Genomic DNA, 27527 nt, shown 5'->3' with positions numbered 1-27527 from the left:
ATAAACCTTGATGTTGGTGAAGCGAGGTTCTTGAGGTCTATTGCCCAGGATGTGGGTATTGAGGAGGTGTTTGTGAGGGAATCTAAGTCCCTGTCTCTCTGGGCACAGCTTTTGGATGGTGTGAGGGAAAGGTTCACATACAGAGATTCCTTGAAGGCCGATCATTATACCACAGGCTGGAAGACCATAGAAGAAGGGATCCTACGTCTGAGGGGAATGGCACTGCTGGAAGTGTTGTTTGGAGGGGATGGGCAACCCACCAACGATCCTGACAAGGTTAAGTGTACACCACAGATGTGGTGGAGCTTCACACGTATGGGGCCGTCCACACATAAAGGTTACCTGACCTCATTGCAGGCTGGGGAGAAGAGGGAGCCAGTGATGTCTTTAAAAAATACGACTATGATCGAAGGACCACTACAGGCCCGCATCTCCACTGTAGAGACAATGATTAATGAGCTCAAGGAATTAACTACAGGGTTGAAAGAGAGGATTGAGGGAAACAATTTCCATATGGCCCCAGTGAGAACCAGATGCCCCCCAGCTAGAGAGAGCAGACAGACCTCACGAACTGAGTTGTGGTACTTCCTAGCTGACCATGGAGAAGACATGAGACGATGGGACAGGAAACCTACCCATGCACTAGCAGCCCAAGTACAAGAGTTGAAAGAGAAAGAAAAAGGGAAGTCTGTGAAAGTGAGTGCCGTACCAGTATCCTGCGGGCAGGGATCTGACCCGCTAGAGGGCACCTCCTGTCGGTATTCACAAGAGGAAAACGATGACTGGTAGGATGAAGACCAATGTTAGAGGGGCCCTGCCTCTAGCCAGGTAGAGGCACGGGACAACCGTGTCTATTGGACTGTGTGGATCAGATGGCCTGGCATGTCAGATCCACAAGAATACCAGGCTTTGGTTGATACTGGCTCTCACTGTATGTTAATGCTCTCAGGACAGGTGGGACCAGAGACTATTTCCATTTCTGGGGTGACAGGAGGGTCTCAAGAGTTGACCATGGTGGAAGCTGAGGTGAGCTTGACCGGGAAAGACTCGCAGAAACACCCCATTGTGACTGGTCCAGATGCCCCATGTATCCTGGGCATTGACTATCTCAAGAACAGGTACTTCAGGGACCCCAAGGGACATAGATGGGCTTTTGGAATAGTTGCTGTGGAGATAGAGGCAGTTAAACAGTTGAACTCGTTATCTGGTCTCTCGGAGAGCCCTTCTGCCGTGGGGTTGTTGAAGGCTGAGGAACAGCAAGTGCCAATTGCCACCACAATAGTGCATCGCCGGCAGTACCGGACAAACCGAGACTCTGTGATCCCCATCCATAAGATGATCCGTGAGCTGGAGAGCCAAGGTCCATTCACCCTTCAACAGTCCCATCTGGCCCGTGCATAAGTCTAACGGAGAATGGAGATTGACTGTAGACTATCGTGGTCTGAATGAATCCAACCCGCTGCTGGGTGCTGTTGTTCCAGACATGTTGGAGCTCCAGTATGAGCTGGAGTCCAAGACAGCGAGGTGGTATGCCACTGTTGACATCGTGAACACATTCTTCTCCATTCCCTTAGCAGCAGAGTGTAAGCTGCAGTTTGCTTTCACCTGGAGGGGCGTACAGTACACTTGGAACCGACTGCCCCAGGGGTGGAAACACAGTCCCACCATCTGCCAAGGACTGATCCAGGCCACACTAGAGAAGGGTGAGGCTCCAGAACACCTGCAGTACATTGATGACATCATTGTATGGGGGGACACAGCAGAGGAGTGTAGTGGTTTGAATCTTGTTTTCCCCCAGAGGCTAAGAGAAGTGGTAGACCCCAAGGGGTGGAAACCCTTAGAAGTTTTGAAGTTCTGCCCAATGGGTGCTCCTGTGAAAATGTAAACATATCACAACCAGACCGGAAGAGATGAGTTGTAGTTTGGTTGTTGTTGTAGAAGTGGTGGCCATGTTGTGAGCCATGAGGAAGGGGCTCTAAGCCCCTTGGGCCCTCTGGGCCCTCCCAGCCCCTGGCTGGGGGGCTGCAGGGACCTGGAACAGCATAAAGCTGGGCTAGGTGCCTGTAGTTATGCCGGGAGAATGTTTTCTCCATGGGCGCAGAACAGCAGCAGGCACTGACCAGAGAAACGGTGGCAGAGAGCCAGGACTGATAAGGACCTGAACTGAAGGAGCAGCAGAAGCAACATGCAGCACTGTAGAGAAGACTCCTGGAAGACAGAGCCGGGAGAAAGAGAGCCAGCAGCTGAGAGACAGAGTTTGGGGTAAGACTGTACCAGCCCCTCAAACTCCTTTGAGACCTCCGAGAAAGGAGGAGTAGATGGACTCCTATTTTAGAGGAGCCTTGGAGTACAGCAGCACCGGAGAGAGAGAGGAGTTGAGAAGCTCAAGAGACGTCCGGGAGCTGGACCGGGACAGCCAGATGGAATGCGGGGGGAGTTGACCTTGGCTCCCCCCCCCTCGCACTGCTGCCATGGTGGCAGCCTGAGAGACAGGGCACAGAGGCCCTGCAAGAAGGAGCTGAGTCTCCTGGGATACCAGACCATCACGAAGACCCCCCTGTGTCTTTGTGATATGACGTGGTGATACGACCTTGTCTGGGGTTACGAAGCCCACGGAAGACCCCTCGGTTGGAGGCGATGGGGCCGAGAGAGAGACTTGGATATCTCCCTCGTGAGTGCTGGCAGAAAGCCAGCTATCAGCTGCTGCATGTGGAGAAGACAGACAGACTGCTACCTCAGAAGATGCTGCTGCTTAAAGACTGGAAGGGATCTATCCTTCTTTCCCTCCTGGACTTTTATTTGGAGGGGAGAAGAGATCTGGTCCATTGTAAATACTATATGTCATGGTAGAGATAGTTGTGATCGTGTGTATAATGTGATATGGTATTTATTTGTATAGTCATTGTAATATATTCCCTTTCCCCCACTTTGAGTCTGGTGTGTTTTGTCTGGAAAAACCCATCTCACATTAGGTTGAGATGTGGGAGTGTCATGGTTTAAGATAGTCCCCAAATCCAATTCCCTAGTTCCATCCCCCCTCCCACATCTCAACTTAATGTGTGGGCCCAGCTTTATGTTGTTCCAGGTCCCTGCAGCCCCCCAGCCGGGGCTGGGAGGGGGCCAGAGGCCCCAAGGGGCACAGAGCCCCTACCTCGTGGCTCTACAACATGGCCACCTCTTCTCAACAACCAAAACTACAACTCTTCTCTTCCGGTCTGGTTGTGATATGTTTACATTTCTGCAGGAGCGCCCATTGGGCAGAACTTCAAAACTTCCAGAGGTTTCCACCCCTTGGGGTCTACCACTTTTCAGCCTCTGGGGAAAACAAGATTCAAACCACGACAACACTCCACCCCTCGCTCCTGCGAAATTGTCAACATATCACAACAACTTAAAAAAAACTCTAATCAACATGCAATCTTCAACAAACTAAAATATAACCAAAATCTCTCTACTACACATCAATAAAACATTATCACAAACTTAACTCTACTCTTAGTACTTAACTTACATTATTATAGCCTTACACTTACTCTACAATGGTACAGTCTGTGTTTTGTCTGGAAAACTCTTTCAGTTACCACAAGCATCATGGCTCTTATCTCTTTCCCCTCGATGGTTCGTAACCATCCTCTGCTACCATTTATGTCATGGTTTGAGATAGCCCCAAAATCCAATTCCCTGGCTCCATCCCCCCTCCCACATCTCAACCTAATGTGAGATGGGCTTTTCCAGACAAAACACACCAGACTCAAAGTGGGGGAAAGGGAATATATTACAATGACTGTACAAATAAATATCATATCACATTATACACACGATCACAACTATCTCTACCATGACATATGTATTTACAGTGGATCAGGTCTCCTCTCCCCTCCAAATAAAAGTCCAGGAGGAAAAGAAGGACAGATCCCTTCCAGTCCTTAAGCAGCAGCTCCTCTTCTGTCCTCCATGCAGCAGTAACTGGGTTGTTGTAGCTGGATCTCTGTTCAACATACACAAGGGGGTCTCCAAGCCCCTCGGCTCTCCTTCGGTCCAAGCGAAGGCCTCACCTGTGGACTGCCAGCAGGGACCAGACTCGCATCACCACAGGCATATCACGAAATGCAGGGGCATCTTCGTGAAAGTCCCTTCCTCAGGGGATTCAAATTCCCCTTTGCAGAGCTCCGTGCTCTGTCTCCAGGCAGCGGGGGGGGCGAAGCCCTCCTCCACATTCCTTTGGCTGTCCTGGTCCAGCTCCGGGACGCTTTTGAGCTTCTCAGCTCCTCTCTGTAAGTGCTGTAGCACTCCAAGGCTCTTTCAAGTAAGAGTCCATCATCTTCCTCCTTCCAGGAGGTCTCAAAGGAGTTTTGGGGGGTCTGGTACACTCTTACCCCAAACTCTGTCTCTCAGCTGCTGGCTCTCTTTCTCCTCCCTTTCCAGGAGTCTTCTCTCCGGTGCTGCATGTTGTTTCTGCTGCTACTTCAGTTCAGGTTCTTATCTCTGGCTCTCTGCCACCGTTTCTCTGGTCAGTGCCGGCTGCTGTTCTGCGCCCATGGAGAAAACATTCTCCCGGCATAACTACAGGCACCTAGCCCAGCTTTATGCTGTTCCAGGTCCCTGCAGCCCCCAGCCAGAGGCTGGGAGGGCCCAGAGGGCCCGAGGGGCTTAGAGCCCCTTCCTCGTGGCTCACAACATGGCCACCTCTCCTACAACAATCAAAACTACAACTCTTCTCTTCCGGTCTGGTTGTGATATGTTTACATTTCTGTAGGAGCGCCCATTGGACAAAATTTCAAAACTTCTAGGGGTTTCCACCCCTTGGGGTCTACCACTTCTCTTAACCTCTGGGGGAAAACAAGATTCAAACCACGACAGGGAGGGGGGATGGAGCTAGGGAATTGGATTTTGGGACTATCTCAAACCATGACAAGGAGGTTTCTGAGAAAAGAAAGAAAATCATCCAGATCCTCCTGGGAGCTGGGTTTGCCATAAAAAAGAGTAAGGTCAAGGGACCTGTCCGAGAGATCCAGTTCCTGGGGGTGAAATGGCAAGATGGACGTCATCAGATCCCAACAGAAGTCATCGATAAGATCACAACAATGGCCCCACTGACCAGCAAGAAGGAAACGCAAGCTTTTCTGGGTGCCATATGTTTCTGGAGGATGCATATCCCGGAGTACAGCCAAATTGTAAGCCCTCTCTATCTGGTAACCTGCAAGAAGAATGATTTCCAGTATGGCCCTGAACAGCAACAAGCATTCAAACAGATTAAACAGGAGATTGCACATGCTATAGCCCTCGGGCCAGTCAGGAGGGGAACAGATGTGAAGAATGTACTCTATTCTGCAGCTGGGAAGAAAGGTCTCTCCTGGAGCCTCTGGCAAAAGGTGCCTGGCGAGACCTGAGACCATCCATTTGGATTCTGGAGCCGAAGCTACAGAGGATCTGAAGCCAACTACACCCCAACAGAGAAGAAGATCCTAGCAGCTTATGAAGGAATACAAGCTGCCTCAGAGGTGATTGGCACAGAAGAACAGCTCCTCCTGGCACCTTGGCTACCAGTGCTGAACTGGATGTTTAAGGGAAAGGCGCCCTCTACACATCATGCCACTGATGCTACATGGAGTAAGTGGATCGCTCTGCTCACGCCTGTATTGGAAATCTGGGATCCTAGAAATCATCACAAATTGGCCAGAAGGTGAGAGTTTTGGTCTAGCAGATGAAGAAGAAGAAGAGCAGGTGGTACGGGCTGAGGAAGCCCCAGAATTCGATAAACTACCAAAAGAGGAAACACGCTATGCCCTCTTCACTGACGGTTCCTGTCACCTTGTAGGAATGAAACGTAAATGGAAAGCAGTTGTATGGAGCCCCATCCAACAAGTTTCAGAAGCTACTGAAGGGGAAGGAGAATCGAGTCAATTTGCAGAGCTCAAAGCTGTCCAGTTGGCATTGGACATTGCTGAATGGGAGAAGTGGCCAAAGCATTACATCTACACTGACTCGTGGATGGTAACCAATGCTCTGTGGGGATGGTTGGACAGATGGAAGAAGGCCAATTGGAAATGTAGGGGAAAACCCATCTGGACCGCTGATAGATGGCAAGACATTGCTACCCGGACAGAGAAGTTGACTGTGAGAGTCTATCACAGAGTACTGCAGGCTCTGCACCTCCAGAGATCCAACAGCGCCCCCTGCCAACTGTGATTAGAACTGCGCTAAAGGACAGAGAAGTAGTCATTCAGACTTTTTTTTTTGTTGTTTTTTTCTTTTGTTTGAGGGGGACTTTTTGGGTACAGGACTATTGCCTAGGTTTTTTTGTCTTCTGTTACTGGTCTTGCCAACACACATATATCTTTTAATAAAGGGTTGTTATTTCTTCTGTTTTTTCCACACTTCCTCGATTAAAACCCCTTAATTTTGAATTCACAATTGCTGAGAGAGAGGAGTTTGGTTTGTCTCGTAACTCATCCTCTTTAGCAAACTTTCCAGTCTCTTCAAACTGAGACAGGTAGGCAGTGGCCAGGGCTCTGCATGCAACCACAAGCTGCCCCTCCATAGATCCACCATGGCACTTTTCCCTCACCGATCTCATCACCTTGACAGGGTCCTGCAGTTGTTCAAGGTTGACCTTCCAGGTCATTGGAGCAGAAATATTCTCCAAGAACTTACCCATGTCCTCTCATAACCCATGCCACTTGAAGCTATCCACTCCTGGGGCGGGCTTCTGGGCACCTTCCCAATAGATCTTGGTCCTACCTACATACATAAGATAGAGCATAATAATGCAAACTGCCAAACATACCACAAAGAGTAAGGTATCTCTAACATCTAGAGGGAATTTAAACCCTTCAAAAACTGGTGTTGCAAACCTAAAGGAGAAATCGGTGAAGGATTGGGAAAAAAATGCTCCCCTGCATTTCTCCCCCAGATTGGATGTCATTATCACTTATCCTTCAGGGGTAACAGCTTAGGTTGAGATAGGAAAACAACCCTGAAAACACATTCCAAAGGAGACTTATAGGCATTGAATTTACAACCCCATGAAACATAGCCACAGCTACCTTGGTTTTCGAACTCATTTTGAGAAAAACACCTATGAATGGAAAATACATATACAGGAATACATGCCAAATAAACAGGAATAAATAGAACAACATGATGCCTGAGGGGTTCTATATGCAATACACAAATTGATTATTCAATACTGTTATTCTTTTTCCACTCTTTCTCTCAATGCCCCACTTTGGGAAAGTCAATAATATTGTCTTGGTTTACTGACAATATGCCCCAGGAGGCGGGACCTTTGATGGAATAGAAACATCAACGCCCCCCCCAAATTACGATTTTTTTTGAATATATGAGGTGTTCAAGTGAAGTATGAAAATAATAACAGTTTTACTAAAAAACGGAGATAAAAACAGAACAAAATGAAACCCAAAAAATAACAGAAAAGAATGTCACCTAAAACCACTCTTTCAGTCTATGACACAGAGATGGCAACGCAGTCCTGATGGAGGTCATGTGCAGAGCCGGGACGGGGGGGGTACTGTTGTGCAGAGTGGTGCCAGCAGCACAGGGCAAGCAGTGGTGGCAGGCAGTGGCAGTAGCACCAAGCAGCACTACTCCAAGGTGGTAGCAGCGGTACCACTGGTAGCGGCAGCTAGCAGCTGCAGGGAGTGCGGGGTGGTGGTGACGGTTGGCAGCGGCAGCAACCACTAGTGGTGCTACTCCAAGGTGGTAGCAGCGGCAGCAGTGGCAGTGGTGGTAGTGATGGCAAATATGGGTGCTGAAAGAAATGAGTGCACACCACACAGAGTTTGATTTCAGGATTTGTCTGCCCATCTTTTTTGGCATTCCCTTTTTATTAGGGTCCCTTTTTTGTTTTGACACATGGGGTTCACTGTGAAGAGGGCCAGGACCTGGGCTTCTTGTCTTCAGGATTGTCCGATGACCTTCCAGAGGACTTAAAATATTAAAACCAGAAAAATTATTAAAAAAATCTGCTACTGATGCTGACATATTACCAAATACACTGGCCACTGTATGCGTGACCTGCACTGAATGGGCCAATGCAGCAGTAGCCATGGCTGCAGTAGCTGCTATGATTAATGCAGAGATGATAAAAGCAATTAGCCATCCAATTATGATGATTTCTTGTCATTAATTTACTGTATCCTGCATCATCCTCCCAACTTCTGGTTAGGTTCACTGGGAGCCACAGTTGAGCTCTTCTGCACATAGGAATTATTATGGATAAATTGATATGCTTTGATGATTACTTATAGTGATGTCAAAGGTATTGTTAGTCACATGAATCACAATGTCAGGTGCGGTCAAGAAGGCATATGAGTGAGAAACACGCACTGTGACTGAGTCATTATGTGAGTTTGTAAAAGTTAGTAGACACAATGAATTATCCCTAGAACAGTGTCTTCCTGATGTGACATTACGGGCAGGTCTTGTGCTGTTCAGCATTCACTGGTCTCCTCCCGGGATTCTTGAGGGACAGCCTCTGCATATGCAGAATCGGATTGCGTGTCAGGTCTGTGCCACTCATGATAAGGTTTCATCAAATGTGTTGGAAGCCAGAGGGGTCCTGCGGGAGACAAAACACAAGCATACCCCTTCCCCATGCTAACAACTCTACAAGAACTTTGCATTGAGTATCTTCATGTGGGTTTTTGTACAAAAATTAAAGGTAAATACAGCTTTATCTAGTTGCTCCGGGAGTGTCATATTCCCCCTCTTTTGTTTTAAAAGTATGGTTTTTAATACAGAACACACATTTCTTGCACCTGGGATAGGCACAGGAGATAAGATTAAGGTTTTGGGTTTTTTCCTTTTTTTTTCTTTTTTTCCCCCTTTTTTTCTTTTTGTTTTTCTTTCTTTTTCCCCTCTTTTTTCCTTTCTTTTTTTTTCTCTTTTTCTTTTCTCTTTTTTTCCTTTGTTACATTGTTTTCTATCAGTTGTATTTTTGAGGAAGATGTAAACACATATCAAAAAAATCTATATGTACATATTTAAGACAACAAATAACCTGGCATTGTTCTAGGTTCATGAGGATTCCCAAAATCACAAACACTGATACATAAAGGGTGTAAGCAAAGCAACTTAATCCTATTACTTGCGATAGCAATTAATACATACCGACCCCTGAATTTCTGAAAAGCTGCTGAGCAGGAGAAGGAGATGGAGCATGGTACTCAGGGGGAGGGGCAAGCAGGCAATGCACCTTTCAGGGCATCCCCTGGATCAAAGCAGTGTGCATCTCATCCTCCCCCCCCGTCCAACCCAGAACCACCTCTTATATCCCCCTCACAGGAGTGGAATTTTCCAATTGTGACATCGACTCACGTGTGGCCAGCGCACGAACTGAGACCGCAATGGCTTATGATACCAACTCCGTGCCACAATGGCTTATGATACCAACTCCGTGCCAACAACGGGTCTGTTGTTTCTTTTCTAAAAGTCAAGTTCCCAACAGTGAAACTATACAATATTTTCCCATGTCACATGGACAAGCACAACCACGGACCAACTATGGCAGAGTCTCAGACACAACTCAGGTCCCTGACACAGGCATAAATCAAGCAATCAATCTGAAATTTTAACATTTTTTTTCCTCCATTATAGTATTATTCTTAACTTTTTTCTTTAAATCTCGACTATGGCATGTGCGTGAGTGCATCTAATTGTACACATGTACCTAGGACTAGGTACTTGTTGGTTTAAAGCACTTCCCTTTTTAAAGTTACCAAGAACAAAGTTATAGGCACTTAAATTATCAAATAGATTCAATGGTTCCAGTCATGTGTGTCCATTCTTCAGATGATTCATGTATCCAAGCTCCCACCTTTTTTTTTTCTTTTTTTTTTTTCTTTCCCCTTCCTTTCTTTCTCTCCTTCCTCCTCTTCTTTTGGTTTTGTGTTTGAAGTTCAGGCCTGGTACGCTGGCAGCTGCAGAGCTAGAAGGCTCAGAGCAGGGAGGGGGACTGCCGAGGAGGCATGCTGAGGTGTGGGGGGGAAGTGGCTGATTTTTTCTGGCTGCTGCTGCCACCACCGTTGTTCAGGTTCCCTTGCCCCCAGGGCACCCCACGTGGCGGCATGGGGCCCCGCCACCCCCTGTGGCATCCCACATGGCAGCTCGGCCCCGGTGCAGCAGGTTGCAGTCAAAAGCAATTACGTTAAGGAAGGGGGAGGGGGAATCCCCTGCCAGAGGTAAATTAGCATGATTTATATATTTTCCTTCTCCCTAAAAAGGTTGTTCAACAAGTCTAAAAGAGTGTATTTTCAAGGTGTCCAAATTTAAATATCATATTGCCATTATTGTCCCTTTGTCCCTATATCAGGCTCTGTTACTCTCAACAGTTGCAAAGCATGCACAAAAGTAAATGTTCCAATTGCTCATTCATAACCTTATGTCCTAGTGCATTCAAGACCTGTTGCAAAATCTTCAAATAAAGTCTGTGTTCTTGGGAAATTCCCTGCCCTGGTATTACTACATGACTCTGCAGATTCCTGTCCCACAGGCTTTGCTGTCCCATTCTAATGGGATGAAATGCCGGCACTTACCACCTCCATTGAGTCGTGGGCGCTGAAGAAGGGTCCCATAATGCAGGTTGAACATTGGAGTCATCAGATATGGCAAATATGGGCGCTGAAAGAAATGAGGTTGCACACCACACAGAGTTCAATTTTGGGATGGTGTTCCCCTTTTATTAGGGTTCCTTTGTAAACAGCACCTGGTGTTGTCATCCAGTTAACCTAAATTCCCAGGATCATCCTAAACCAGTGCTTTGATCCCACACATTCACCTCACATCATGTGGTGTCTGTGTTCAACCATGAGAGAAAAACACACGCTATCATGCAGACCGTTAAGCGGTGTTCCGCTTTGAGAACACAGCACTCTCTTTATCAAAAACACCAGTCAAGGCCAAAACACTTTTTTTGATCCTTATTAACTGAATGCAGGTCCTGCTGGCTTAACTTGATGAGTGATGAGTGGCAGTAGTGCGAGCAGCACTACCCTGAGGTGGCGGCAGCAGCAGCTGCTCACCACGCACAAAAGAGATTTCCCCAACCAGCAGCCATGACGAACAGGAGGGCTCCTGCTTGGCATGGGAACGGTGAAGCTGGGCTGCAGGGCAGCTCTGGGGGCTCAGCGACCGGCAACCTCCTCCCAGCTGCAGCCCCAGGAACCAGAGAGAGCATGTTCCGGTCTGGGTAGCAAATTTATCCTATTAAGTGATAGGATAAATATCTTGTGATAAATATCTTGTGATATTTCCTGGCGGGAGCCTTCATCTTTCCCCACCCCCCGCCCTGTGCAGGGGAAGAGAGGAAAGGTGTCCCTCATTCTTCTCCAAAACCACATGATGATATGAAAAAATTCAACAGGAAAATCTTCATTTAGCTAAACCATAACAGAAGCAGACCCTGCAGAGGCAGGATAGTGCTTTTTATCATTCCAATGTCCTCCCTTACACAACTGGCTTAGTTGTAAAACTCCCCCTTCCCCCAGAAGGTCACATTCACACAGGACATTTACATATAAGCCTGAAGGTATTCATCCTTTCTGGTGGGGCATAACTGGCTCAACTACACTGATGTGAGAGGCAGCTGTCATGTCTTAGAAGGTGTCATAAATCATCAAAGACCCCCAAAGTGCCCCCAGACTTATTTCTGAGGCCTTCCACCACAGGACTGCATGTGACTGACAGTGTTACATCAGACAGTGTAAAACTCCATCCCCTGGGGAGTTACCCAGGTGTTCTCACATAAACTTCAACATATATTAACCCCTCGAACTTTGTGTTTTGTAGGCTTCCCCTACGCCTGACGGATCAAGACTGCGACCATCACTTTGACCAACGGATATCGAAATAGCAACAATCAAGTCTCATTGCTCAATCCATGGGTGGTGATATCTTTCTACTCCAATCCTTTTCTTTCTCTTTCTTTCTATTCCCTTATACATTTTCTTAAGTGTAATTTTTATGCTTTTATGTTGTTGCATTTCTATAGATAATAATAACCAAAACAGCTACCTACCTCCTTTTCGCTGCAACTAAATCGTTCTAAAATAAACCCTACATATATATATAAACATGGATTATTCAGTGTCATTTCACTCTAATCTGCCCCAAGGGATCTATTAACAAGAAACTGAGTTACAACACACCCCTGAAGGTGAGGGTAACAGCCTCAATATAAGAAGGACATCAAACTATTAGATTGTGTCCAGAGGAGGGTGACCAAGATGGTGAAAAGTCTCAAGGGGAAGACTTATGAGGGGCAGCTGAAGTCACTGGAACAGGCTCCCCAGGGAAGTGGTCATGGCACCAAACCTGCCTGAGTTCAAAGAGCATCTGGATGATGCTCTTAGTCATATGGTTTAGTTTTAGGTAGTCTTGAAAGGAGCAGGGAGTTGGACTTGATTCTTGTGGGTCCCTTCCAACTTGAGATATTCCATGATTCCATTCTGAAGTAAATTAATGCTCTTTGGTCAGAACGAAGCTGAAAACAGAAGGATGTGCTGGGGTAATGGGAAATAGTCATCAACATTTTAGTAGTTTTCCTTTGTTATAGATGACTTTTTAAAGCATTTTCTACTGCCTGGGAGTTAAAACATCTTTTAATTGCTAAGATCAAAGGAACTTTATTTTGAAGAGATGACAATATGAAGCCAGTAAAAGATTTGGAGTTTCTTGGAATAATTAATAAAAAAATTTTTTACATACGTTTGAAAAGTTAAGGTATTAAATAGTTCCACTGCAGATAACAGTATATATTATTGGAACAATAATATCTAATGTAACGGGCGGGGCTGCCCCCGGTCCCCTCCCCCCCAGCGGGAAAGGAGAGTGGGAGCTTCGCCGGCGTGGCCTTGTGCCCTCGTGAGAAAGGAGAGAGAGGACAGTAGAAGCCTCGGAGTACACAGAGGTTTGCCGGTCTGGTTTGGGGAGGGGGGGGGGGGTGGGTACCAGGCAGGCTGTGGGGGTCCTCGGACTGGAGGGTGGTCAGGTAAGTAGTGCGTGGGAAGATATGAGGAAACACGGTGGGGGAAGGACAAGATCAGGGTGGATAATAGTTTCCTCTGGGGTTTGGAGATCTTGGTCGGGCTGGGGCCTGGAGAGGTCCTCGAGCCCTAGGTGGGTACCGTGGCCAGAACAGTTTTGCTCGTTTGTTTGTTTTTGGTTCACCCGCGGCTACTGCCCAGGTTTGGTATGTCCTGGATTTATTTGTTACATCCTGAAAGATTGGTCAGGACAAAGGGCTGATCCTGAGCAACAACTCACCATCACTAATACTATCTTTCAGCAGAAAGATAGTCTGAAGACAACCTGGATGCACCCAAGATCTAAGCATTGGCACCTCATCGATTATGTCCTGGTGCGACGGAGAGATGTCCGCGATGTCCACCATACCCGCGTGATGCCCAGCGCAGAATGCCAAACAGACCATCGGCTGGTGCGCTGTAAACTCAATTTCAAGATCAAATTCAAACCAAAAAGGGGTAGCATCCCAAGGAGAAGACTCCAAGTTAACAATCTCCAATCAGCCACAGTAAGAGACAGTTTCCAGGCAAACCTTCAAACTAGGCTCGAAAACATTCCCACAGTTTCTGCAGATTCCTCTCCTGAAACAATCTGGCACCATATTAAAAACAGCATCCTGCAATCCTCTGAAGAATCCTTAGGGTTCTCCCTCAAGAAGAACAAGGACTGGTTTGAGAAAACAACCAAGAAATCCAAGACTTGTTGAGGAAGAAGAGAACTGCCCACCAAGCACACCTTGCACTGCCATCCTGTCACGCAAGAAAAACAGCCTTTCGTCTTGCATGCAACAAGCTCCAACAGAAACTTCGTGACATCCAGAACAAGTGCTGGATCGATCTAGCTGAAAAAACTCAATTATGCGCAGATACAGGTGATCACAAAGGTTTCTATGAGGCCTTGAAAACAGCATACAGGCCTACATACCAGGTACAAAGCCCTCTACTCAGCGTTGATGGTCAAACACTTCTGACAGATAAAACCTCCATTCTGAATCGATGGTCTGAACACTTTCAGACTCTATTCAGTACCAACCGCACAGTCCAAGACTCAGCAATTCAGTCCATCACACAGCAACCAGTAAAGTATGAATTGGATACCGTCCCCACTTTAGGAGAAACCCTCAAGGCCATACAGCAGGTGAAAATCGGCAAGGCAGCTGGGATTGATGGAATTCCACCTGAAATCTGGAAACATGGGGACCTTGCACTCCACACCAAATTTCATGAGTTCGTGGTGCACTGTTGGGAACTCGGCGAACTACCATCTGACCTTCGTGATGCAGTCATCATCACCTTGTATAAGAAGAAAGGAATTAAATCTGACTGCTCAAACTATCGTGGTATTACTCTGCTCTCCATTGCTGGCAAAATCCTGGCAAGAATACTCTTGAACAGACTAATACCCGCTATAGCAGAAGGTATCCTTCCTGAAAGTCAGTGTGGTTTCAGAGCCAACAGGAGCACCACAGACATGGTATTTGTCCTCAGACAACTGCAAGAGAAGTGTAGGGAACAGAACAAAGGTCTCTATGTAACCTTTGTCGACCTCACCAAGGCTTTTGACACTGTGAGCAGAAAAGGTCTGTGGTAGATTTTGGAATGTTTAGGTTGTCCCCCCAAGTTCCTTAAAATGATCATCTCACTCCATGAGGATCAGCACGGCCAAGTCAGATATGGCAACACACTTTCTGAGCCCTTTTTAATTAAGAATGGTGTGAAACAAGGCTGCGTTCTCGCTCCTACCCTATTCACAGTCTTCTTTAGCATGATGCTCCAAAGAGCCACAGCAGACCTCGATGATCAGGACGGTATCTACATTCGATACCGTACTGATGGAAGTCTATTCAATCTAAGGCGTCTGAAGGCCCACACCAAGACCTTAAACCATCTTGTCCGGGAGCTGCTTTATGCTGATGACGCCGCCCTTGTTGCCCACACAGAAGCAGTCCTGCAACGTTTAACATCCTGCTTTGCTGATGCTGCTGAGCTCTCTGGTCTGGAAGTCAACTTAAAGAAGACAGAGGTCCTCCATCAACCTGCACCTCAGGAAGTCCCCCATCATCCCCACATCACCATTGGCCAATTGGAGCTCAAATCAGTCCAGCAGTTTAATTACCTAGGTAGCCTCATCTCCTCAGATGGTAAGATCGATGGAGAGATAGACAACAGATTAGCAAAGGCATATAGTACTTTTGGAAAACTCCACAAAAGAGTATGGCGTAATAAACACTTGAAGAAAAGCACCAAGATCAGTGTTTACAAAGCCATAGTGTTGTCGACTCTCTTATATGGCTCCGAATCATGGGTCATCTACCGCCACCACCTGCGTCTCTTAGAACGCTTCCATCAACGCTGCCTCCGCACAATCCTAAACATCCACTGGTCAGACTATGTGACCAACACATCTGTTTTAGAGCAAGTCGCTATCACAAGTATTGAGGCCATGTTGATGAGAACACAGCTGCGATGGGCAGGGCACGTCTCAAGGATGAAGGACCACCGCCTCCCTAAGATCTTGCTTTATGGTGAACTTGCCACTGGCTGCCGCATGAGAGGAGCCCCGAAGAAAAGATACAAGGACTCCCTGAAACAACATCACAGCCTTGGCCATACTGATCACCATAACTGGTCTACTCTGGCCTCAAATCGGGAGGCCTGGAGACACACCATCTATAACGCAGCTGTCTCCTTTGAGAACGCATGCAGGATCACCCTCGAGGAAAAAAGGTAACGCAGAAAGAACCGTGTATTGCAGAATACACCATCTAAGGAGTCTTTCTGCTGTGCCTTTTGTAATCGGATATGTCTGTCACGTATTGGCCTCATAAGCCACCAGCGTGCCTGTAGCAAATGCGGATAGAGCCTTCCCAAATCTTCGTTCGCGAAGCCTAGCAATGATGATCTAATGTAACGATATCTAATTATTAAATATTTAGGACTCTTTCTGCAACACCAAAGCCTTAATCCACTGTCTCAGTTTAATGAGACTGAAGTGTTTTGCTAAGGAGGATGAGTTATGAGGAAGACCAAGTTCCTCCCTCTAAGCAATTGTAAATCCAAAATTTAGAGGCTCCAATTGAGGAAGTGTGGAGAAAGAAAAGATAACAGCCCTTTATTAAAGGATATATGTGTATTGGCTGAACAACAAAAGAACACAAAAGCAACCAAACAATATTCCTGTACCCAAAAATCCCCTTCAAAAAGGAAACAGTTCAGTACTTTCTGCCTTTTGGCGCAATTCTAACCACAATTGGCAGGGAGTGCTGTTGGATCACTGGATGAGCAGAACCTGCAGTTGCTCGGTGGTGGTCAGCAGGGAGTGCTGTTGGGCTCTGGAGATCGACATGTGGGGGCCCTGGTGTGCGGGAAAAGCCAAAATGGAGATTCCTCCCCCCACCGAGAAGGGAAAGGGGAAAAAGGGGCTCTTCCCATGAACTCACGCTGTCGGCAGCTGGCTCTGGCTGGAATTCCCCCCCTTTCGTCAATGGACACATGCCACTGCCAACACGGGAGCAGAGGAGCGAAGGGGCAGCCTCCTCCCTCAAAGGTTCCTCCGTAGATGGACCAAGCCTCTCCAATGAAATTCGAGCAGATCTGGGCTGGGGGCAGAACAGGGCGCAGGAGAACAGAGGCAAATTGGGGCCAGAAGCAGCCAGATGACCCGGTTGAAAAAAAAATGAACCTCGGAACCCCCACACACAAACACCCTCCCTGAGTCAGGGCAAATGTGAAATGCCTGCCATTTCCCAAGGAGAGAAAAAAGAAAAAAAACTTACCTCCCCCCACAGTCTTCTGAGGCCCATTAGCTTGGAATGTGAGGCTGCCAGCCAGTTCTTTTGTGTGTGTGAATCATTCTAGCCAAAACCACACTCCCCCTCCCTTGTTCAACACCTTACTTTCACAGTGGTGCAGGGGAAAAAAATTTCCAAGCTAGATTTTTTGAACAAGTAAACCTAGGACATCCACTTAGCCCATCTCTTAGAGGAATGATTTTTAAAAGGAAAAGTATATGGATGCCTTCTATGGAATTGTTCATTTCTCGTAAAACACCTAAAGTAGTTTAATAAGGTATTTTAATCTACTTCTTATATATTTCCAAAACCCTTACAAGGGCAACAGGGAAAAAAAAAGAAAAAGGAAAAAAGTGAACAAGTGATGACTAGTGAAGTTAGTGCTTTCTGTTTACGCAGAACTCTGAAACAGCAAGTTCCTTTGAGAAGCAGAATAAAAACAATACAGTTAAAACTCTTCCTTTTCTATTCCTTGGAAAAGATGAGGTAATTAAATTCTGAAATTGACATGGGATCACTGAGTAATGTAACATTCTTGTAAGCCATCATTTCTGAGAATAAGAAGCCTCAAAGTAACATTTCTTCATAAAGTTTTGCTTGCCAAAACATTATTTACACACAGTACAAGCCATAGAGATTTATGAAGGCACGATACAATTGTATCTTTGTTTCCAAGAGCAAGTATTTACAAGTGTGCTGGTTTAAAGGTAAACCGGCAGGAGAAATAAACCCAACTCCAAAGAGATTATGAGTCAGACTTACAATTTAATAAAAATAATACCCTAAATACAATTATATGGACAAACAATTGGTTTAACCCACAAAATCCAGATGTATAACCCAACACCCTGGGGCACAAACCCAGAGTGGTGTTTGTTGGCCCCCATGCTGAGCCCCACATGGTCCCTGAGTCCAGAGTAAAAGGAGAGGGAAAACCTGTTGGTGAGAATGCTGGTCGCAGTCTGGTTGAGGGTGGTGATCGCAGTCTGGTTGAAAGTGGTGGTCACAGTCCGGTCGAGAGTGGTGGTTGCAGTCTGGTCAAGGTTCTGGTCCTCCTCTGGATCCAATGAATGGTACCAAAAGTCCTAAGACCCAGGGATTATATACACTCAGGTTCAGGCAGGAATGCCCAGTACCTCTCCCAGGGCAGGGAGTTCCACAATGGGTGATTGTAAGTCCTGGGTGTGAGGACAGGAGCATCCTCCTATCTCACAGGCCTCTTAACATCCAGCTTATAGCCTGAGGGGCCAGGTATGCTCTGGGCAGCTGCTGCAAATGGTCTATTGTTAACAGTTTCTGGGAAATGGCATGGAGGGTGTAGAATACACAGTTTGGGTTACACCCACACAGTGGGTGAACTGGTCCCAGCTGTTCTAACTAGGACAACAAGTAACAAAAAAAGGAAGCACTTTTTCATTAACTGCAATCCCAAGTATGTCATCCGTACAGTCATTCATGCTGAGGGCGTTCATAAGGCAAGGCACAGAAAACCCAAGAAGCCTTTGCTTTAGAAATACCCATACAAGTATGCATATTTATGTGTGACCTTAAGCAGATGATCACCATCATGCAAAGCTTTAGAAACTGTGGAAATGAGGAAGAAGGTGGAACTGTAAATGTTTATGAGGACAGATCAGTTCACAGTGGTACAGTACTGATGAGTATCTTCCCTTTGCCTTTATGCATCTGTTCATATATACATTCATATTTAAAAGACGCCAAGTAGCATACTCCACAAATGACTACTGTGTGGAAGGAGGTCACCAAGTAGTTGCATGAACAAGAACAGACCAACATCATGCCTTGAGGTTTCAACAAGTGACATGCTTAGCAAAAGCCTGAATGGAGCCCCAGAAAGATACACAGGACAGAAGCATTTCCCTCTAGCTTCTTGAGCTGACCTGCCCTGATGCTTAGCAGTCTTATACAGCCTATGCCTCTACAGCTTGTCATCTAGCAAGACAGTAAAACTCAGAATTATTAAACATGGCCATGAATAGAAGGGGATTCTTCTTGAAGTGTCTTGTAGTACAAGCAAAAGACCAAAGCACATCTAATGTTCATGATATGCAAGGACAATACAGAGGGACACTTGGGCCTTTGCATTCTGCAGCTTGGATAAGACATACACACAATGTTAACTTTCTGACTCTGAAGCCAGGAAATAATGAAAGAAGGAGCAGGCTCTTGTTGTTTCAAAGGTAATGTCCATTCAACAGGCAAAGACGGAATCTAAGTACCATCAGCAAACAGTCTTTGAGAAGTAAAAAATCCCAGTTGCTTCCTTAAGAAAGGTGGCTAGGTAAGAGCCGAGGATGAACCTTAAACTGAAAAGCTTGTTTCCTTCACATCTGACAAGTAGCCTAGGTTAATATGAAAAGAACCTGGGCCATTTGACTATAAATAAATGCTAAGTTTAGTCCTTACTGCTACTGTTTAGGATATCCATGACCTTGGATGCTGCTTGTCCCAACAACCATTTAACAGATATGTAAGTCAGAGGTAACTGAGGTTCAAGGTGACAAGTTCTGAATGAGAAAGTTCAAGAATAAGGGACAAGAGTTCTGGAAATCAAGAGATGCAAATGCTTCAAAGATCCAGGCTCCTGGGCTGATTCCTGAAGTAAGAGTCCTCAGCCACAGAGATCTTTGTCACTCTTTGGATAGACTAGTGAAGTTCAAGATAACTGACTGTGACCACTTGTTGCCAGCAGAAGGCACCTCAGACCACTCATGGGGCAGTAGAAGTCAAATGAATCTAACAAAATTCAAGGAAGTTAACTGTTTATCAACATGCCAGTAGCTTAGCATTGTGTATTACAAACATAAATAGTCCTACCTAGAGCAGTCAGAGATATTCTCATGCAAGGGGAAGGAAAGCAATCTTAATATTTTACTTCATGAGAGGATCTCATTTCTTGGAAAGCAGTCTGTGAGAAGAGAAGGAGACTACAGAAAAGTATTCAATGAACACACTCTGCACTGTGTCCTTAAAGGCAGGTCCTTGCTTCCCTATTTTTGTTTCTATTAGGTCAATTGTAGAAGGCATGTCCAGGGGTGCAGGGGAAGCACCCAGGGCAGGGAAGCCGAGGGGACATGCGCTGGAATAGATAACCCCATTGGTCACAAGGTCACATGGTTTTAGGGGATAAAAAGAGCACCAGGTTTGAATTAAAGTCTCTTTGATCACCATCTCATCAGGGAGCTGACTCCATTTCTTTATTATATAAGGACCCCACGCGACACGTGGCGCCCGAACTTGGGGCTTAGAACCTACATTAGGCCAGAATAGAAATCCCTGAATCAGGGCAATATTGGTAAATTCCGGTTATCATATTCATTTTTAGAATATGGGAATTTTTCACCAAAAAACACTCAGACGTCTTTAAGTCGTTGTCTCAGCCAATACTGAGAAACGTAGTTAGTATAGAGAGCTCAAAAAAGATTAGGGAAAGTGCACAGGAACAGAGAAGAAGAAAAAAGAAGAAAAGAAGAAGAAGAAGCCGAGAAACCAGGACAGCACCTGCGGAGAGAGCGGAGAGGGGTCGACCAACCACCAGAGCTGTGAATGAGGTTGAAAAGCAGTGCCAGCAACCAACACCGCGGCTAGGGCTGCTCCCTGAGCAGCTGCAAGCCCGCAGTTTGGAAACCCTAGCGGTGGAGCATGTCGAATCCCGTCGGGAGCCCTGCCGCCCTCTGCTTGCCATGCACTAAGCACCAAGCACGCGAAAGCTGCGCCACTGCTGCCAAACACCCCAGCCCATCCGCGAGACCCTGCGAACCCCACACCGGCACACCTTTCCACCAAGCGGAGAAGCGTCACAGCTCCAGGCAGCCTGCTGCCCACCTGCATTCACCCGCTGCCTCTGGAAGCCCCACTCCCATACTAGAAGCAGCACGGGACCCGTAGAAGCCGCACCGTGCACCTGCCACAGCCCCCCCCAGCCTATCGCGGGACCCCTTAGCCACCTTCTGCCGGCCTGTGCGTGCCTGTAGCCGCCGTGTACAGCATCCACGCCACTGAACCAGCCGCCAGGAGCACTGCAGACCGTCAGGGAACCTCATGCCACGACCGCCGCCACCGCTGCCGCCTCGACCACCACACAGCACCGGAAGGTCACCTGGCCATCTACCACTGCCCTCAAACTGTCGGAGCAACAGCTGCAGAGATCCAGAGAGCACCGGACGCTGACAGAGAAGCCGAAAAGAAAAAAGCCGTGAGAGAACAGCTGATCCAGAAACCGAAAGTAAAACTCAGCAGCCGCCAAACAAAGGACCCCTCCGCACACGTGCATCTACAGCGGCAAGAGTAAGGTAAAAAACATGGGAAGTTTTTTCTCCACCAAGATTTCACAAGACACAAATGCATTATCTACCCTGCTAAGACCTTACCATATACAAGCCACAAGAGCTGAACTAACAGAGCTTGTACGTTTCATTAAAGCCGCAGTCTCCGAGATGCCACTGGTAGAAGCTCTGCACATAGAAATATGCGACAAGACAGGAAACCTCATGAAACTGAAAGCTCAGGGGGGAGACCCCCAAGCTAACAATGCCATTTCAGCCTGGCAAATCATAATGTCTGCACTACACAGAGCCCATGAGTGGATGGTACAAGCATCCAACACTAACACGCCACCCCCCACCCACACTGCTAGTCGCAGCCCAAAACCTATGCGTAAAAACACAAACGCACAGGGTTAACCGGGAGGGCAGGGAACTGCTCGTGAGTTAAGTTACGGATCGGGTGCCGATAGCCACGGGAGCACGGGTCGCCAGGAGGGAACGGAGCCTGTAATGTGGGACCCCAGCCCATGGGATCAGCACAGGGGGCCCCGTTGCAGCAATGAGGGGGGGAACCCAGTCTATTTGCCACCCCGCACTGCAGATAATCAGCGACCACGTGCGCCAGCAAGGGCGCAACCATATTCCGCGCCAAATGGACTGGAAGCCCATAGGTCTCTTCCGGCCCCAGGGCCGCCCCGCTCCAGCGGCCCGCACAAGGGGGGAGGGCTCCTCCCCCACGCTGTGTCCATCACCCACCCCCCCCCAAGGAACCGGGTTTACTGGGGCCACAGGGGGGGAGGCATGGGGAGATGAGGAGGAGGGACCAGGGATGGTTCCACCAGGAGGAACCGAGGAGGCAAACGGGGGAAGGTCGGTTGACAGGTGGGAGCTGTGTCGGGAGGAGGCATTTCGAGTGGGAGACTTGCAAGTTATACAAGTGTGCCCAGTCGTTTTTCGCCAACGTCAGCCCCCTCAATTCCAGCCTCTGCCATATGAGCTGACAAAGAAATTGAGGCAATTGGTAAGGGAAACTGGCGTGTCCTCAACTAATACCCTTGTGTTTTTAGAGACACTAAGTTCCACCTATATTTTTACATCACAAGATTGGAAGACCCTACTGAAAGTAACTCTTACGAATACTCAGTACAATGTGTGGTTAACCGATTTTCGGGAGAATTGCTCTGTGTATGCTAACAACCCACAAGCAGGCATAACAACACACCAACTAACCGGGGAGGGGAACTACAGCTCAATAGATGATCAGTCTGGTTACCCCAGAGAAATATACGAAGTGATAGCTAAACATGCCCTGAGAGTCATGAGGAAATTGCCCACTTCAGACCGGGATAGCAATCTATCATTCACAAAGATATTACAAGGTCCTACTTAACCATATTCACAATTCCTGGATCGGCTGCAGTCTGTCTTAAACAGGCAGGTTGAACATGATGAAGCCAGAGAGATGCTCTACAGGCAACTGGCTTTGGAAAACGTGATTCCAGACTGTAAAAGAGCTTTGCAGGTCCTTCCTAAAAGGGAGAGCTGCAGCATTGCTGAGCTGGTTCGCGCCTGCCAAGGGGTTGGCTCCGTGGGACATCAATATGCCTCTTCAGCAACAGCACTGAGTGCCCAGCTAAGAGTGCAGGAAGGAGCCAGACCCAAAAGTGGTCGCTACATATGTGGTGCCCCTGACCACTTTCAAAAAGATTGCCCAAAGAGACCCTTAGCACCAGCATCCTGTAAGCACCCAAACGGGAGGAGGGGGCCAAAAAACTGGGAGCGAGGGGTGTTGTCACGCACCCCAGTACAACAAATAAATGCAACACACAAGAACAGGCTTGTGATTTGTGCCCCTCCACCTCAGCCAGCGCTGGGTTGGATTTATCCAGCTGAGAACCAGTCATCATAACTTCCACAGAGGTAGTACTAATCCCAACCAGGCTTTGGGGTCCCTTTAGCCCAGGGGTGCATGCTCTACTAATTGGGAGATCTTCCACAACCAAAATGGGTTTATTCGTGCTGCCTGGAGTAATAGACTCTGATTCTCATAGTGAGATTCAAATAATGGCCTGGACCCCTTCACCCCCTTGTTTCATCCCTAAGGGACAAAAAATTGCCCAACTAATCCCCTTCTACAGTACGTCCCCTGCGGGGCAGGGGGAGCGGGGTTCAGGGACCTTCAGGAGCACGGGACAACCACAAGTTTACTGGGCAACAGCCGTCACAGCCACACAGCTGTGCATGACATGCCAGATTGATGGGCACAGAGTTACAGGCCTTGTGGACTCGGAGCTGATGTTACCATCATAAAAGGCTCCGAATGGCCACTTAACTGGCCCACTGTTTGCCCAGCTGCAACCATTCAAGGGGTGGGAGGCACACAAAGGCACAGACAGAGTGCTCAAATACGCACTGCCTTGGCGCCAGAGGGACAATTAGCCAAAATAGCTCCCTTTGTTGCTTCCATTCCGTGTACACTATGGGGACGGGATATTCTTGGACAGTTCGGCACAGTCATGCAAATTGCTCCTGCAAGCAGCCAGGTTTTTCAATAGGGGCCATTGACCAGCCGTCCCAAGGACCGATTAAACTGGTCTGAAAAAACGAACAGCCAGTTTGGGTGGATCAAAGGCTTGAACATTTAAAAGAGCTTGCAAGGGAACAGCTTGAAGCAGGTCATATCGTGCCAACAACTAGTCCCTGGAATGCTCCTGTGTTTTGCATCCCCAAGAAAAGTGGCCAGTGGAGAATGCTGCAAGACTTAAGAGCAGTAAACGCAGTCATAGAACCTATGAGAGCATTGCAACCTGGACTTCCCTCACCTGCTATGCTTCCAGCAAAGTGGCCACTAATGGTAATTGACTTAAAGGACTGCTTTTTTACCATCTTCCCACACCCTGAGGATGCACCAAGGTTTGCTTTTTCCATCCCCACCTTGAACAATGCACAGCCCATGTTGCTCCAGAGAAAATCCAACAATCACAACCCTGGACTTACCTTGGATAGAAAATCATGCAGCAGGAAATTTCTCCACAGCCACTGAAGCTCTAGGTAAAAAATACTTTAACTTTACACAAGCTGCAAAAACTTCTGGGAGCCATCAATTGGTTAAGGCCTATTTTAGGCATAACCACAAAGGAGCTACACCCTCTATTTGAGCTTCTAAAGGGGGACTCAGACCTAACGTCTAGCAGGTCTCTGACAGCAGAGGCAAAGCAGGCGTTAGACACTTGTGCCAAGGCAATAGAAGGCAGACAAGGCAGAAGGAGAAATCCTGAACTGCAAATCTGCCTTGCCCTCGTACCCAGCAGGTACCAGTCATTTGCAGTTTTGTTTCAGTGGGATCAGACTGAAAAAGACACACTGCTATTTCTAAGTGGCTGTTTCTGCCCCACACACCACCCAAAACTGTGTGGACTGCTAATGAAATGTTTGCCAAGCTTGTCATTAAAGGCAGAGGACGGCTGCAGGAGCTGGATGGGAGAGATCCTGCAACCATCTACATCCCGGCTACAAAGGACAACCTCGATTGGATGCTAGCTGAAGATGCAGGATTCCAGGCTGCCTTGGCAGGCTTTGATGGTAACATTTCAATCCATCTTCCCAAACACAGATTGTGGGCAGAAGTCGGTAATCTACCTTTAAAAACCACAACCAGATGGAAACATGAACCAATGAAAGGCCTCACGGTCTTCACAGATGCATCTGGGTGGACCCGAAAAGCTGCAGTGGCATGGGTAAACCCTGACACAGGACAATGGGAATGAGAGGTACAGACCATGAACCAGAGTTCTGTGCGCTGGTTCTGGAACTGGCTGCCATATGTATTGCCTTGAGAAAATTTTCAGAACAAACTGTTAATATTGTAACTGATTCCTGTTATGCTGCAGGGTTAGTGTCCCGTCTCGAAAGTTCGTTTCTTCGAGATGTTGCTAACCCTCACCTGTTGTTTGAAATGTGTTCTGTATGGTTTCTTGTCAATCACCGAAGGTTTGATTTTTACATAATGCACACAAGGTCACACACCAAAATGCCAAGAGCAATAGCTGACGGGAACCGAGAGGTTGACAAAGCAGTTATGTTTAACACCATACCTAGAGTCTTAGAGCAAGCAAAATTGTCTCGTTCATTTTTCCACCAGAATGCACGTTCACTGAAGAGACAATTTCAAATAACACTCAATCAGGCTCGAGACATCATCATGTCATGCCCAGACTGTCAGCAAATCACACCCATGCCATCTCAGGAAGACGTTAACCCCAGAGGGTTAATGGCAAATGAGATTTGGCAAACAGATATCACACACATCTCTGAGTTTGGTACATTCAAATAGGTACACGTAACAGTTGACACACATTCCCAATACATAACTGCCACAGCACACACTGGGGAAAAGGCCAAGGATGTAATAAGACACTGGTTCAGTTGTTTTGCTACCCTTGGTACCCCAGAACAGATCAAGACTGACAATGGGCCAGCTTTCATCTCAGAAAAGGTAAAAAACTTCCTATCAAATTGGGGAATTTCTCATACCACAGGTATTCCACACTCACCCACTGGACAAGCAATTGTTGAAAGGGCACATCGCACACTGAAAGACATGTTAAAAAAACAAAAAAGGGGGGAATCAGTCTGTAGCCCACAAGAGCGTCTGTGGAAAGCCACTTATATCATAAATTTTTTAAATTGTGACAGTGCTGAAAAAAGCAGGCACGAAAGGCAACACAGGCCTCAAGCTTTCGCCTCCCCCAAACCATCAGTCATGGTAAGAGATCTGATTTCAGGGCAGTGGACAGGACCGATGGACCTCGTGACTTGGGGGCAGGGCTATGCCTGTGTGGCTACAGGAAAGGAGCTGAAATAGATTCCTTCCAGGTGTGTTAGACCCTACCTAGGTACACAACCACAGCAGCAAGAACCAGAGTAACGCAGAAGTTATAAAACAGTTGTGTTTTAGTAATAATGTTCATGTTTCAGGTTTACATTTGAGGATGACCAGCGTGGCAAAATGCAGATACAAAACCCATGAGTGTGCGTATGATGAATGGAATGACGGCCGTCAGTGAATGTGTGTGTGAATGAATAAGAGAATTGTTTGACTGGACAAGTGCCTTAAACACCAAACACCTCACAAAAATAACACTACCTCTGCCACATGGTCACTTTAAGAGAATTTAGTTTGCTAAGCTTACCCTGTTTTTGAAATAAAGTTGAATTTCCCAGTTATTTAAACCCTCAGATTAATAAAGGTTATAAATCTATGCACGGTTGGACTAAGGCCCCTAGGTTAATAAAGTTATTTTTCCAAGTTGCACTACCCCTTAGAAATAATAAGAAGGTTTTAAAAGATTTACAATAGATGTATAAGGAGCCAAAGCAAGTGATGTGCTGGGTCATTGCGAAGCTATGGTAGTTTATAATGTACTGTTCTGTTGTTCGCACTGTTGTTTTTGCATTGTTTTCCTGATCGTCTTAAATAATTGAGAAGAGGGTGATGTAGGAGGCATGTCCAGGGGTGCAGGGGAAGCACCCAGGGCAGGGAAGCCCAGGGGACATGCGTCGGAATAGATAACCCCATTGGTCACAAAGTCACATGGTTTTAGGGGATAAAAAGAGTGCCAGGTTTGAATTAAAGTCTCTTTGATCACCATCTCATCGGGGTGATGACTCCATTTCTTTATTATATAAAGACCCCACGTGACAGTCAATGACTTTCTGAGTAGCAGCAAACCACTTTGGTGCCTTGAAAGTCACAAATCACTCAAAGTTATTGACCTAATAGAATAGAACAGAGATTGCAACTTTCAAGGCACCAAAGTGGTATTCCCGCCCAAACTCAAGGCTTCCTTTCTGGGCTTGACTGACATAAACACTCTGTGGCCTCCGAAAGCCTCTCCCTTGACCTAAACGTGCTTTGGTATTCCCCAGGGGAAAAACAATCTGCATTCCATCCGATTCAATTTCTCCAACAAGAAATGTAACAGAAAAATTGATCTATTAAAAAAAAAACAAAAAACCCCGAAACCAGTGTAAAAGAAAATACTACTAGCAAACTTTCCAAGGGTAAATAATGTCATTCTTTATAATCTAACTGTGATAAAATAAAAGACAGAGGCACGCAAACAGCCACTTTTGGCCATGCACCCGCTACACTCTGGTGAAACATGAGGGAAAAAAACCCCTGGAAAATAACAGACAGACATACTATGAATGGAGATACTGACAATTACCAATCACTTGAAAGGAGAATTATCCATTTTCAAGTGCAATCTACCTAGAAAATTTTTAGTCTCTCAGTCAATAATGAAATTTATGTGTGTCATCCTTACAGGGCAGGACAGACAATCATCAGAGAAAAAGAGATGAACAATTGAGACATAGTGGTAAAATATACATGGTCCTCCTTT

At 46.8% G+C, this 27527-nt stretch overlaps 1 long non-coding RNA gene across 1 annotated transcript in view; it reads right to left on the bottom strand.

Annotated features, from left to right (window-relative positions):
• Nucleotides 1–1887: 1887 nt before the first annotated feature.
• LOC135405143 (uncharacterized) overlaps nucleotides 1888–27527 on the bottom strand; it is a 547777-nt gene continuing 522137 nt past the window's right edge. Inside the window, exon 2 of the long non-coding RNA XR_010425753.1 lies at nucleotides 1888–2208. This is a non-coding gene — a long non-coding RNA (uncharacterized LOC135405143). The remainder of the gene's footprint in view (nucleotides 2209–27527) is intronic.

The sequence above is a fragment of the Pseudopipra pipra genome, chromosome W (assembly GCF_036250125.1).
Source record: "Pseudopipra pipra isolate bDixPip1 chromosome W, bDixPip1.hap1, whole genome shotgun sequence".
NCBI lineage: Eukaryota > Metazoa > Chordata > Aves > Passeriformes > Pipridae > Pseudopipra > Pseudopipra pipra.
Note: the sequence above shows the minus strand (reverse complement) of the source record. Positions and strands in the feature narration are given on the sequence as shown.